Consider the following 14,714-nt stretch of genomic DNA (forward strand, 5'->3'; position numbering starts at 1 on the left):
AGTATACTCCACTATGCAACCTTAATTCTGGACTCTTATGATAACCATAATACCCTATCATATATTGCTTTTAAACTGTTCTCTCCCTCATGTTTCAATGCAGTATACATAATTTATCCAGTTTTTCTCAGTCTTACCCCAACCCTGATGTCAGTCCCATTCTACAACAGTGGCATCATGCAGTATTTGTCCTTTTAGCTTAGCAGTGGTTAAGTGCAGTCAGGTCGAATACGACTCATAGCGAACCTTGTACAAAATACCTGAACTCTGTTCTATGATTAACATCATTTCTGTATGTTTCTAAAGAAACAGAGTGGATGTAATGCCTGCTTTCCAACCTGAATCAATCTGGAAGCTTCTCCAAACATTGTACATGATGGGTAACCATTATGGTATTTGACACAACTATTGCACAATGTTCAGCATCACAGCAACTCTAAGTTATTCAGTACAGCAAATAGACAAATGACTGCTATATCACTTAAAGAATGCTCATTCTAAAGTGAATAAATTTGTTAATTCTAAAACCAGTAAAATTCTACGGGATTTTAAAGACACACCCTTTAGCAAGCCTCCATCCTTGGGTCAAACTGACACCTGCTTTTGGGGGGGATAAAACCAATGACACTCATCAAACACAACCCAGAAATTTCCCTTACATGACCACCATCAAGACATGAGAAGCTGACTCTTAGAGTGGAGGCTCCAGGCAAGCCACTGCAGAAACCCAGCATAGTGTAGCTATTTTGAGTGACAGAAAAACAATTTCAGTGAGTGCACCTAACAACAAAAATTATGTGAGACTTCAACAAGAGGAATAACTTAAACATAATCAAAATCCCAGAACAAAAAAGAAGGCATAGAGAAAACTGTCAAAATTTTTTTGGCAAAACATGGTCCAATTATCATTAAAGGCAAGAAGCTATCCATTAAAGAGGCTTATAGAATATACTTCAAAAGAAATTACCAAGGTATAATCAAATTTTCCAAAAGCAAAACAAAGAAAGACTCTCACGAGTAGCCTGGGAAAATGAAATGTTACCCACAAAGAAGAATCAACAAGACAAAGTTCTAAATTCTCAGAAAAAAAATCATGCAGGCAAAAAGGGAATGGAACAGCATATATAAAACCTTAAAAGGGAAAGAAGCCCAACTGCATTATATACCCAGCAGAATTACCCTCAAATTCAATGGGAAAATTAGGTCATTTTCATGAACCAGAAATTAAGGGAACTTGTAAAAATCAGACCAACTTTACAAGAAAAGCTAAAGCAAAAGAGGGCCATCAAAACAAACCTGGATGAAATTAAAAGGATAATAAAATATTGTGAAACGACTCAATGGCACATAACAACAATAGCAAATTTGAAAACCTAGAGGAAATGGACAAATTTCCAGCACTACATTGCTCACTTAAATTAACATAGAAAGTGAACAAAGTGATAACAAAAGAAGGGATTGAATAAGTAATTTTAAAGAAAAACATTCACAGAGGAGCTAACATCAATTCTACTTAAACTATTCAAGAGCATTAAAAAGGATATGACATTGTAAAATTCATTCCAAGGATCAAATATAACCCCGGTAGCAAAGTCAGGCAAAGAAGACACCAAAAAATAAAATTATGGACTAGTATCCCTCATGAACATAGATGCAATATAAAAAATCTATCTATTGATACAATTAAATTCTGATCAAGATTCCACCAGCAATCTTTATGCGCATGGAAAAACTAAACATTCTATTTATATGAAAGGGAAAAAAACAGATAAATAAGGTACTATCAAAGAAAAAAAAATATTAGGAAGCCTCACATGTTCAGATCTCTAAACAGCTACACTAGTCAAAACATACTGGCACTGATAAAACAACATACCAAAAGACATCTAGAATAGTATTGTGAATCCAGACAAACCAACAACGTAAGGATAGCTGATCAAAAGTCCAGTATTTGAGGAAAGGGCAGACTCTGACAAATACTACTGTCAAAACTGGATATCCAAGGGGAAAGGGTGGAAGAAGAGACATGAAGATGTGCAGGGTGGGGTGGGGGGAGAGGAATTAATCATAAGGTTGCACAATTTGATGGCTGGGGGCGTTAGGGAAATGGAAAGGAACTGGTGGGAGAAACAACAGCAGTTCCCCGTGTTAGATGCAGAGTAAATTCTCAGATGGGTCTGATGAGTGAGTGAATGAATGAATGAATCCCTATATGACCACACTATCAACTCCTAGTTTTGTCTTTCAAAATATTCATTCCCCCATGTCTTTGTATTTCTCTCCTTAATCCTCCCAAAGTTTTTGTAGCTCTTGTCAGAGCCCCTACCCACTGTCTCTAACAAGGAGTAGAACTAACAGAGTAGAACTAGGCCGGACAGTTTCCAAGACTATAGTTCCCCATCACCACCACACTATAAGTCTTTATGGAAGACAACTGCCACATCCTTCTCTTGCAGAGCGGCTGATGGTTTTGAACTGCTGATCTGTGTCATGATACTGGGGGGTTGGTTTGGTTTTTGTTGTTGTTGTGTACTGTTGAGTTGGATCTGCAGCACAGCTTCTTGCTGGTAGGCCACCAGACCTCCCTTTGCAGTGCTACTGCTGCTGCTGCTGCTGCTCCTGCTGTTGTTGTTGTTAAGTGCAGTCAAGTTGAATACGACTCATAGTAACCCTATGAACAAAAGATCTGAGCATGTTGTGTTGTTGTTGTTTGCCATTGAGTCAGAACAGACGCATAGCTGATCCTCTAGAAGGTTTTTTAGGAGCTTGCCCATCCTTCTCCCACAGAGCAGCTGGTGGATTCAAACTGTGTGCCTTTAGGATTGCAGGGCAGTTTCTTACCACTAAGACACCAGAGCTCCCTAAACAACAAGAACTGGTAGGGGATAAAAAGCCAGGTTACAACCCAGCTATTCCACTACTTGGAATATACCCTGAGAAAATGAGAACTGAGGCACAAACTGAGATGTGTACACCAATGTTCATAGCAGCATATTCACCATCACAATAACATGGAAGGAGCCAAAATGTCCAACCACAAACGAATGGATTGAGAAATTGTGGTACATTCACACAATGGAATACTATGCAGCACACGGGAGCAATAATTCTGTAAAGTATTACCTAACTTGGGAGGGACTGGAAAGCATTATGCTGAGTGAACTAACTCAGTCCCACAAGGACAAATATTGTATAAAATCATTATTGTAGAATAAGTATAAGGATCCAAGGGTGGGAAGAAATTGGAAGCAGAGGGATGAGGATGTGCAGGAGGAGTGGGGAGTTAATCATGGGGTTGTACAATTTGATGGGGGAGTGAGGAAAATTGAAAGAATTTGTTCTTCAAAACAATGTATTCAGATTTTGTAAATACACTAGTAGAAAATTAAAAAAAAAAAAAAAGCCAGGCTCTACAGAGCAGGGCACACTAGTTTTGGGATGTCTTTTTTAAAAAGGAAAAAGGCTTTGGAAGGAGAAGAAATTACATTCAAAAAGCAACAGTGGTTATTTCTGGTAGGGAGATATTGCTTAAATTTCTTGTTATTGAGAATGTTGTTATTCTGTACCACTGAGTCAGCTACGACTCAGAGTGACGCTGTGAACAACGGACTGGAGGTTTGGACTATCCTGCACCATCCTCATTATCTCTTATTATTTTAGTCACTGTGTCAATCCTTCTCATTGAAGGTCATCTTCAGTGAGAAAATGCACACAGCAAAATATATTAATTCAACAGTTTGAACATGTGCAATTAGTGACACTAATTATATTCTCCACATTGTACAATGATTCTCACCCTCCTTTTCTGTTCCTCCTTAATAAACATAAACTCACTGCCCACTTAGGTTCCTAGCAATCTTTCAAGCTGTTGTTGTAACTTTGCATACAAATAGCTCTTAGTAGAGTATAGCTCAGACATTGTTTGCTAGGAAAGCTAAACTATTCTATGCTTTTAAGAAGACCTTGTTGTTGCTAAGTTCCTTCGAGTTGCAGGCGACTCATAACGACCCTATGAAGGAGAGTCCTCGAAGCTTGGGTGTCTTTCTTCCCCTCTCCAGGTTCACAGGGTTTCCAGAGGCAAGTTATTATGGAAGTGGATGCCACTCCTTCCAAAGGAAGACCTTAGTGGATATTTTTTGTTTAAGATTTAAAGATGATGTCAGGGTAACAAATTTGAAGGGTTCATCCAATCATCCATTGCTCAGAAAGGCTAGAGTCCATGAGATCTTAAAATTCTGTTCTGCATTTCCTGGCTTTTGATCAAGATTCTTCCCCTGAATCTTTTATTTAAATATTCAGTATGGAGAGCAGAAAGGGGGCCAGGTCATTCTTTTCGTCTCATGGCAAATGAGGCAGTTGTCCATAAGCAATTAGCTACACCCTCCAAATCCTCTTCCTCTTCCTAACTTTCTTCCTTCTTGTTGTTCCAAGTGAATAGACACCAATGGTTGTTCCTTGGATGGCTGCTTGCAAGCTTTTAAGACCCCAGGAACTATGCTGTGCTACCGTCTCTTACGCATCACACCAGGAGGTAGAAAAGTAGCACTAAACATGCAGTTGGGCTAATAACCAATGAAACCAAGACCCTAAACCTCTAATCCAAGGAACAAAAATATTATGAGGCATCTGTTGTGCTTAAGTAGACTCAGCAGCGACTTTTTTTCACCTCTAAAGAGCATTAATCTGACTTGCTACTTGATATTGGCCATGAGCCACGCAAGACACACATGCCCTGCTGAAGCATCACTTCAATTATTAGCACTGGAAAATAACTGCTCCCAAGACAGTTTTGCTAGCGGGTCGGGATTCACATTCCCTAAAGACACGGCTTTCAAGTCCTGCAGGGGAAATGGGCCAGACCTGGGCTTCCCACAGCACCCAGACCCGGTGGCTGCCTGCTGTGATGCGGTCTCTGTGGGGAAATCGCCTCATCTCCCAGGGAAGGAAACTAAGCGTCTTCCCGAGGAGCCAGCATGCACCACCGGGAGGCCAACCCTGGCTAGTTGCAATGATCAGAAGAGCTCACAGTCTGTTGCTACAGAAAGCGGACATGCTGCTGTCCATCCAGCAGCTGCAGGACGAAGTCTCTCGGACCCTCTGGAAAACCTTTTGCAGGGCTTCGTGGGTGAGGGCGTCGGGGTCCTGTAGATGCCATGGAGGACATGGAGAGCACTGTGCTGTTTCTCATGGGCGATCTGAGAGGACGCTGCCTGGGGCAGTTCTAATGATTCCGATTTGTCACGTAACTCATGTTCTTGTTTCTCCCTGTAGGTTCCAGACAGGGCTGAAAACACCCCACCCTTCCGTCTCCAGGTAGAACGTAATCTTGGTCTTTCTCGGGGGTTCCAGAGTTCCACCTTACTCTCAAGTGTCCTCGGTTCAGGCTTTGTCATGGGGAGAAAAGGTTGGAATCAAAAGAAGAAAAAACAAAAATCCACTTCTCGCTCCTCAAGAAAAAAAGAACTCACGGACGAGTATATTTAGCTGCCGCAGCCACTGTCAAAACACAGATACAAAAAATCCTAGAAAAGCTAAGGCTTGACTTCTCTCACCGTCCCCCTCCTAGCGGCACGATTGGCTGGCTGCCTTTTCCTCTCTAAATGCCAACCAGGCCTTAAGCAAGCGAACCGAGCAGAAGCAGTCATAATCGCTCCTTTCTTCCATTTCTTGCAAACCACACACCACCACTGACCTAGGAGACGAGGCCCAGGTGATGGACAAAACGCCATATGCTAGGGCCGGCCAGCTTGGGGTTGCAGGCCAGGGGCGGGGTGAGGGGGTCTCTCCTCCCTGAGCAGTGGGCTGGAGGGGCGCAGACCGAGGTGGGGTGGGAAAACGCAGCTCTGGGTGCCTCATTGAGACCCTCCGGGGATATTGTTTTTATAAAAGTTTTTATTTTTTCCAGGCATATCACATTACCTGGGAGCTCTAGTAGAATTATGAATGGTTATAAGGGACAACCTTCCCTGATCCCTGCCTTCATTACGAAGGTTTCTGAAAGCTCACTGTGAAGCACTGTGTTTGCTGTGGGTTTCAGAGAGACAGCCTTTCTCAAGTTAAGGTGAGTGGTTAATTAGGAGCATAGTGGGAAGGAGATGCAGCAAAATATTATGTGTGTGTTTTTTGTTGGTGGAGTGTGCCATCAAGCTGATCCTAACTCACAGTGATCCTGTAGGACAGAATAGAACCAACTAGAAAGAAGCTGTGCTGCAAACCCAAAGCTAAATGGTTCAAATCCACTCCACGGGGAAAGGATGGACAATCTCTTTCTGTGCAATTTATGGTCTCTGAAAACCCACAAGGGAGTTGCCTCGGGATCACTTCTGACTCAGTGGTACACAGCAACAAGACAGAGAACCACAAGGTTTTCAAGGTGGTAAATTTTTCCAGGAAGGGCAAGGTTGCAGAGAAACTGGCCCCTTATTCACTGTTAGTGGAAGTGTAAAATAGTGCAACTACTGTGGAAGGAAATATGGAGCTTTCTCAAAAAGTTGCAAATAGAAATACCATTTGACCCAGCTATTCCACTACTAGGAATATACCCAAAAGAAACCATAACTGCCACCAAAGCAGATATTATGCACACCCATATTTATTGTGGCTTGTTCACAGTAATAAAGAGTTGGAAATAATCCAAGTGCCCATCAACAAACAAATGGCTAGAGAAGTTTTGGTATATTCACACAATGGAATACTATGCTGGACTGAAAAACAAGGAACTCATGAAATATTATACAAAATGGGTGATTCTGGAGGACATTATGCTGAGTGAAATATCTCAGTCACAAAAGGACAATTACTGCATCGTGCCTGTTGTAAAGCAGGTCTGACATTGGAATTGGGGGGAAATTAAGAGGAGATACATAATTATACTGCATTGAAACAGATGAGGGAGAGAATTGTTTAGGAGGAATATATGATTAGGTATTATTGTCATGACAAGAGTCCAGAATGAAAGCTGCATAGTAAAGTGAACTGGGGAGGGGAGGAGTGCATAACAATGAAAGTTTTTTGTTGTGTTTTTTTTTTCTTTTCAAAGAGAAAAGAAAACTGGAGGGGGAGGGGTGGACAGAGAGGAAAGTATGCAACAATGAATGAATGGAAATCCAAAGTCTCTGTAAACTTTCATTAAAATGAAGAAGAAAAAAAATTCAGGAAGGGGCTTTGGTGGTGCAGTGATTCAACATTTGGCTGCTTACCCAAAAGGTAGGTGGCTTGGATCCACCAGCCAGTGCATGGGAGAAAGATGTGGCAGCCGTCTGCTCTGGAAAGATTCTAGCTTGGAAACCCCATGGGGCAGGGGAGTTGTGCTGTGTCCTGCAGAGCTGCTATTAGTCAAAAGTCAATTAAAGGTAGTGGGCAATCTTTGCTGGAGCAGACTCTCAAATCTTTTCTCCTGAAGAGTGGCTGACATTTTTAATAAAATGTATATATTTTGGTTAAGAACAGAGGTCCCCCAGCCTCCTTCCTGGATGCCCTGCAAGATAAGCCTGAGGCTATTTACCACAGCTAGAATCTCCATTTTTGCAGGTTTCCAGTGAAGGAAGTACAACTCCAAGTGCTGTTTCCTCTAAGCTGCCAATCATGCCGCCTCTTCATTAGCCTGAAATGATGTACCTGGCCTTTTCTGTCATCCTTCAAAATTCTATCAAGCAATGCCCACCCCCCCCCAAAGTCTCCCCAGAGTCCCTAGACTGAGGTGAATGAATCACCTTTCCTGGGTTGTACAGTTTCCTCTGTTCACCTTTGTGATAGCACTTATCACACCAGGATATTTATCTATTATCTCCCTCCCTCAACAAACCAACAAGTTCCTTGAGAACAGAGACCAATTCTTATTTCTTTTTTGAGGGCAAGCAGCATATATGACATACAGTAAATAGATACAACCCAAAACATCTTGTATTGAAGTAATACTGAACGTGTCATTGTTCAGTACCACAGTTCAATGCTGTGAGAGACAGAAGGAAATTGGAAAAATCCCCAGATAGAGCATACATACACATGTATTGGCCAATCCCAGATAATTTGTAGATTGGATCAACCATGAAGTTCTGAGTTGGGGTACATTCCTATGATTTAAATGCACACAGGACTAATCTGAGTTAGACACCAAGTCAGCTGATGTAGCTGAGGTTCTGACTGATGCAGCTCAAACTTCTCCCAAGAGGGTTCATATTCAACCATTCATCAACAAGGTGACTACACCACTTCAAATCACTTGGGAGGGCTAGGTGGCTATGAGTCAGGCCCTCATTTGCTGCTGGGGACTCGGTAAAGTTGGCATGGCATTTGTAAAATCCTATTTACAACAGCCAATTCTAGAGAGATGTCTTGCCCATGCTCTTGGATCCCAACCAGGCCTTCCTCCTGTCACCAGAACTGATTGGAAGAGGAAGAGAAAATACGCAAACATAGCCAGTCCATAAACTGGCCATCAATCTTCCAAGAAAAGCTGCCCAAATGGGGACTCTAATAATTAACTAAACCAATTTGCTCCTTCCTTCCCCCTTTCCTCCTTTTTTCATTTCCCCTTCCTTCCTTACCCCTTTATTCCATCCCACTTCCCTCCCTCCCTTCTTCCTTATTTTCCCCTTCCTCCCTTCCTCCTTTCTCTCTCACACACAGAAGCATGAAACATAGAAAAGCAGACATTTGGGGAGAGAGAGGAAGCAAGGATGCTATGCCAGTCATCCTCTGATTGCGCTCACAGTCACATCTAACCCATACATTCCCTCCTCTTCTGTGCCGTGTTCTATCTCTATGAGATTGTCCTCTGCTCTCTTAACTTCTAGCTTCCAGCTGGGTTCAGGTGCAGTCAATGGAGCGATTGGCAGGAGTCTGAAGCTGAGAAGAAGGAGAAGTCACAGTCCTTGCTCAATCCACTTCCTCCCACGCCTCAGTCCTAGCAGTGATTGCCTTCTCTGCTCACACACAGCTCCTTGTCAAGCAGCCCATCCATGGCTCCAATTTTCAATTGGGCTTCAAGACCAACACCTCCTCTCCTTGCTCCTGCCTAGACATAATAGCTTCCTGCTGTTGCTGGTTTCTGGGCTCCCTTTGTTGTATTTGTATCTCTGATATGTTGTTGTTGTTGTTGTTGTTGTTGTTGTTGTTGTTGTTGTTGTTAAGTGTCGTCGAGTGGTAGGCAACTCATAGCGAGCCTATGAATGAATGTCCTCAACACTTGTGTGACTTTAATTCTTTCTCCAGGTTCATAGGGTTTCTGGAGGCAAGCTATTAAGGAAGTGGATGCCACTCCTGCTTCCAATTTGCAAATTGTTCCTTAATCATAAATTGCTTAAAAAAAAAAAAGACCACTCCAGCTACAAATGCTGCCTCTTTCCTGTTGGGAACTAGACTGACTCAAAGACTTAGCAAGAGCAAAAGATGTTGTCTCAACGGTGGAGCAATAGAGTGAGAAGCTACAAAGTCCTACTCCTGAGGCCTTGGCTTTAGACCGTATCTCCTATTCCAAGGTCCATTTTGCAGAGCTGTACTAAAGATCTTATTCTCATGAAATGAAATTTGTCTTTCAACAATTTCTGGGCTTCGTGATTGGGCTGACAGATCTGTTTTCCTTGCCTCTATAGGGAGCGCTGAGGAGGTGGCATCTGACCTCCACTAACCTCACATGGGGGGGAAGGATCCTCTTCAACAGGACCAATAACACAAGCCAATTCCTGTGAGATCTGACATGCCTCCCATGCTCCACCTCTTCTTCTGAAGTGCCCTGAGTTCAATGATTCATAGTAATGGTCACATGTACCTCCCTGATAATCCTTGTGACTATGAAGTTTACTAGGGAAATATTAGAATTATTATGAGGTTTATTAAAATATTAGAATTATTATGAGGTTTATTAAGGCAGTAACAGGTTACTTTAGACTCAGGAACACTCAATGTACAGCTCTTCAGTCAGAACATCTTCTCAGCCGTGTGTAAATGTAGGCCTTTCACTGGCCTTTAGCTTTGCAGATTTTGCCTCTGTCCTCTTGGAGCAAGTGTCATAAACTCACTTAGCTCTGGAAATTACATGCCAGTGAAATTTCATTCCATCACAACTCTGGGCCTGAAGGAGCACAGCTTTAGCTCAACAGGATGGCAGACTTACGTCTGAAGACACAGCACCAGCAAGCACTTCACTTCTCATTCTGTGAACCATGAGCGCTCAGCTCTGTCTTCCACATTCTGGCTTGTGTTGTAGTTTTCCACCCCGACAAGGCATATGAATTTTAAGTCCAAAGGATGTGCTGAACTCTCTGATGCTTCTTTTCTTCATAGTGACGAGAGCCCCTTTTTCTGCCTCTGGGTTAATGCAATTTTAACTTGGCAGGTTGACCAAACAGACCAATCCTTAAGTTAACATTCTACACATCTTATTTGCATAGTCTCACCCAATTGATGTAATTTACATGATTCATACTGTTAGAAAAGTATACAATCCCCTTGGAGGACCATAAACACATCGCCCAGTCATTTGGTGAGAATGACAAAGACAATGGCAAGAAAAGCCACTGCACTGAGTCACACAATCTTCAATGGCTAAGGGGTTGAAAGTCAGGCCCTCACAAAATGCTGTGACTCTTCAGAGCTGGAAGATCATTTTTAAAAGGCTGCCTACTGGGAGCTCTGGCGGCCTAATGGCAAGAAACTGTATTGCAATCCCAGAGGTACTCTGTTCAAATCCACCAGATTCTCTGCTGGAGAAAGAGAGGCAGTCTCCTCCTGTACCAGTCAGATCTGATTTGACGGTACACTCACAAAAAAAATAATAAAATAATTTCTTTTTTTTTAAAAAAAAGGCTGCCTTCTACAGCCACCATTAGCTTATTGCTTGGCCCATCAGAAGAACAAGGAGACTAAGCAAAGCCTAGGCAGAGATGCAAATTTAGGAACCAAATAATGAACATCCATATACTACAGATAGGTGTCAAGAACACTGTCCACTGAAGGACAAGAGTAGATGCTGGCAGTGAATGAGGCTGGGCTATCAGGCGGGAGACTTAGCATTATAGGCAAACACGCTTGCTTAAAGATTCATAGGACTGAAGGGACTTGGAGGTTAGCTAGTCCAGCACCATGGTGGTTACACAAGCCTCCTCTCCCCAGCCTTGCTGAAGTATGATCACAATCATTTTTCACTTTATCCAGATTCTTGGTTTATTCATACATATTTTAAGTAGTATTTTTAGGACTTTTAATTTCAGTAATGATTATGTTGTCATCTGAAGGCCTTAAGGTCACAGCCTCAAATATCTGACACACTAACAAACTTGCAGCAAGAACCAAGCTCTTATAAATCTGTGGTGTCCTAATTTTACTAACGTTTTTAAGCTTGCCATTACTTAGTTTTCTATTCCTACACCTGTTTGCATATTTTATTTGAGAAGCAACATACCACAGAGTACTGACCCATAAAATGAGAACTTGAACATTAAAAAATAAACCCAGGGTCTAGATAAAAATAATTGTGATTGACAACTGCCCAGAATAAGAGGTAAATTTCAAAGAGGACTGTGGGAGGGGAGAGCGGTGGAGGGAGGTAAATGTGCAACAATGAATGAAGAGTGGGGGAAAGTGAACTGGGGGAGGGGCAGAGAGCGAGAGGAGGTCAAATGTGCAACAAAGAATGAATGAAAATCTAACTTTTCTGTAAACTTTCATGAAAATCACAATTAAAATAAAAAATTTTATTTAAAAAAGATTGTGATCGTTCTGTTGAAAGAATGTGGTTCCTTATGCCTACTTTGTAGAATGGTAGACTTTCATGTGGTTCCACTGCAGGTTGGTTTGTTCCTTTCTGCAGAGGCCAGTGAAACAAAATTTCCCACACTTCTACTCACCTAGGTTCTATGAACAGAAGTGATTTTGTTTCTCCAATCTAAAATAGTGATGTAAATCCTAAATTTAGAACTGAGTTGTGTGGAGAAAGATAAAGCATGAAGCATCATTGCACATGGGTGTGAGTAGATCAGAACTCAACCGGTTTTGACTGTAGAGACAACAGCTGGAATGTCCCTTCTGACTCTGCACCTTTCTGATCTGGGTAGAGGAGGTGACTGTGCAGTGTGATTTTCAGGAACCGCTCTTAGAAATTCCATTTAGGTTCTGTGCCTTCAGTCTTCCCAACACTTCTGTGGGCCACCAATGCTTTACTAGCCCATTTTCTACATAATCAGATAGAATAAACTTTATTATTTCTAACTGCAACCCCAACTCAGCCCTTATACCTTCTCAGAGTGTCCCTGGCCTTACTCCTTCTGAGGTCATGCTTCAAACTCTAAATCTCACCCTCTTCTATCACAGGGCACATATTAAACTTCTATTTTGCTCTGTGGCCCTGACCTAGAAGCTAGAATTACTGACGTAAGTACAACCTAGTTCCTGCCCTCTTGGAGTTTACAGTCTAAGGAAGCAACTAATTGTGTAAAATCATTTCATGACAGATTTGGTTTAAATGAGTGGTGCTCGTGTTTTGGAGAGATCACTTGGAGGGGCATACTTCTTTGTTCCACGAGTGTTCTCTAAGCATGACTCTTGGTACTTCTCTGAGAGATACAAAGGCCCAAGTCAAAGCAAACCCACTACTGTCAAGTCAATTTCAACTCACATCGACCCTGTAACACAGAACAGAATTGCCTCCCAGGGTTTCCACAGCTGTTGTCTTTGAGGGAACAAATGGCCATGTCTTTTTCAAAGGAAGCAGTTAGTGCATTCAAGCCATCAACCTTCTGGCTAGTACCCAAGTGATTTAATCACTGTGCCAGCAGAGCTCTTTGAAACCCAGACCAGTAAATATTTTAGGAAATGAAAGACTTTTATAGATTTATTTATTGTAATTTAAGTTTACAAAGCAAATTGGCTTTTCATTCAACCATTCATACGTATTTTGTTTTATATTAATTATCCCATCCACACTATTTTCTCACTCTTCCCACTTCTTCCCTGTGGTTCTCATTTTTATTATTCCTTCTACACTACTCCTTCCTGCCTGCTTCTAAGGAGTTAGTGCTTCTCTACAGTGATGGACTGTTGCACCGACCACAACAGTCACACTTTCCACCTGTGACTAGTCAGCTGGCTTTCACCGGAAGAAAAAAAGCACACACATAACCAACCATCCTATTTCTTCATAATAAATATTCCCAAGCATCATTTGCAATAATAACAAAGATGCTAAAAATCTTACCCACATAAGATTGCTGGGATAAAAGAATGCTGTTTGTTTTGGGAAGCAAAGGTTTTATGCTATCTGAACCTTATCTCCCATTAGTAATATATCCCTTCATCCTGTATTACCGTCCCCAGAACATGACCTGACTTTCCCCCTGTATCCACCCTCTAAAGCTCCACACTGCTCTCCTGCCCTGTGAAAATTTTCCTCATCCTAAGAAGAAAGGCTGTACACAAAAAGGAGCTAATTAGACACTATAATTAATTAATTCTATTAATCAATGGTAATTAATGTTATAAAACAAAATGTTGATGAAGGATTGTAGGAAAAACCAACATAATTTGTAAGCCTTTCCTGAAATTTAAAAAAAAAATAATAATTTTAAAAATAATTCTAACCACCTTCCATGGTTCAGCTACTGTCGCTTGCACAACAGAGCCTGAACTGAAATCCATCACTAGAGACAGCGTTCATTTGCTCCGCGTCTGTACAAGAGACCCTTAACACTTCTTTAACAAACTTCATTTTTACTATTTTCAAATCACCCTAAAGGTCTAAGACACAGGCTAATTTAGAACTTCGTTGAGTCCAAAGAATTTTCATGAGAGCTGCTATGAGGCAGGGGTACAGAGAAGTATCACTAGGCGATGAAAGTAATGGGAAGTGTGGTACCAAGTGAGCGCTGAGGTCAACAAACCCTCAGCTCTGGCTTTGGTTCCAACTCACAGTTAACCACAGAGCAGAGCACAGTGGGACCACAGAGCAAAAGTGCCCCATAGGGTCTCCTGGGCGGTAACTTTTTTTCTTCTTTAGTTCTATGAATAATACATTTACTGGGGGGAAGGCCATGTTTTTAAACTTTTTAACTGCTATCATATTGCGTTTCTTCTGGTTTTGTGTCATTTTAACAAAAGTTTACCTAAAGTTGGATTTTCATTCATTCATTTTTGTACATTTTCCTCCCTACCGACCCCATTTCACTTTTTAAAAAAATATTGATTCACTGTTGCAGTTTCCTCCTTTCCCCACCCCTCCCCCATAGAAGCAGGTTATGACACCTTTCTCCCAAGGAGCAGCTGGTGAGTTCGAATGGCCAGCCTTTTAGATAGCAGCCAAATGTTTTAAGGACTGTACCATCAGGGTTCTTCCTGATGTATAAAGAACATAAAAAATGGTAAAGCTTTCTATGTGTCCCCAAACCATGATATAATCCTGTGAGAGAAGAGGCGATCAGTAAGGGCCAAGAGCTGTAAATCACACAGGAGGGCATTTTCCACTTTCCTCCCAAGTTGTTCTTGGTAGATTAGAACCACCAAACAAGAGTTGCCTTTGGGTTAACAGCACAACCCCTTGCAGACTAGGCTACCAGAGCTCCCCCGTCTTTTTCTGAGGAGTCTATAGTTGTTTTTGTTAGGTGTTGTCAAGTAGAGTACGACTATGAACAGAAGATCTGAACGCTGCCCTATCCTATGCCATCTTCATCTTCTCTGAGACAACGAGCCCAATGCTGAAGTCACAGTGTCAGTCTGTCTCGATG

This window comes from Elephantulus edwardii, unplaced genomic scaffold, assembly GCF_000299155.1.
Source record: "Elephantulus edwardii isolate Elephantulus edwardi_28Jun2011 unplaced genomic scaffold, EleEdw1.0 scaffold00163, whole genome shotgun sequence".
Lineage (NCBI taxonomy): Eukaryota > Metazoa > Chordata > Mammalia > Macroscelidea > Macroscelididae > Elephantulus > Elephantulus edwardii.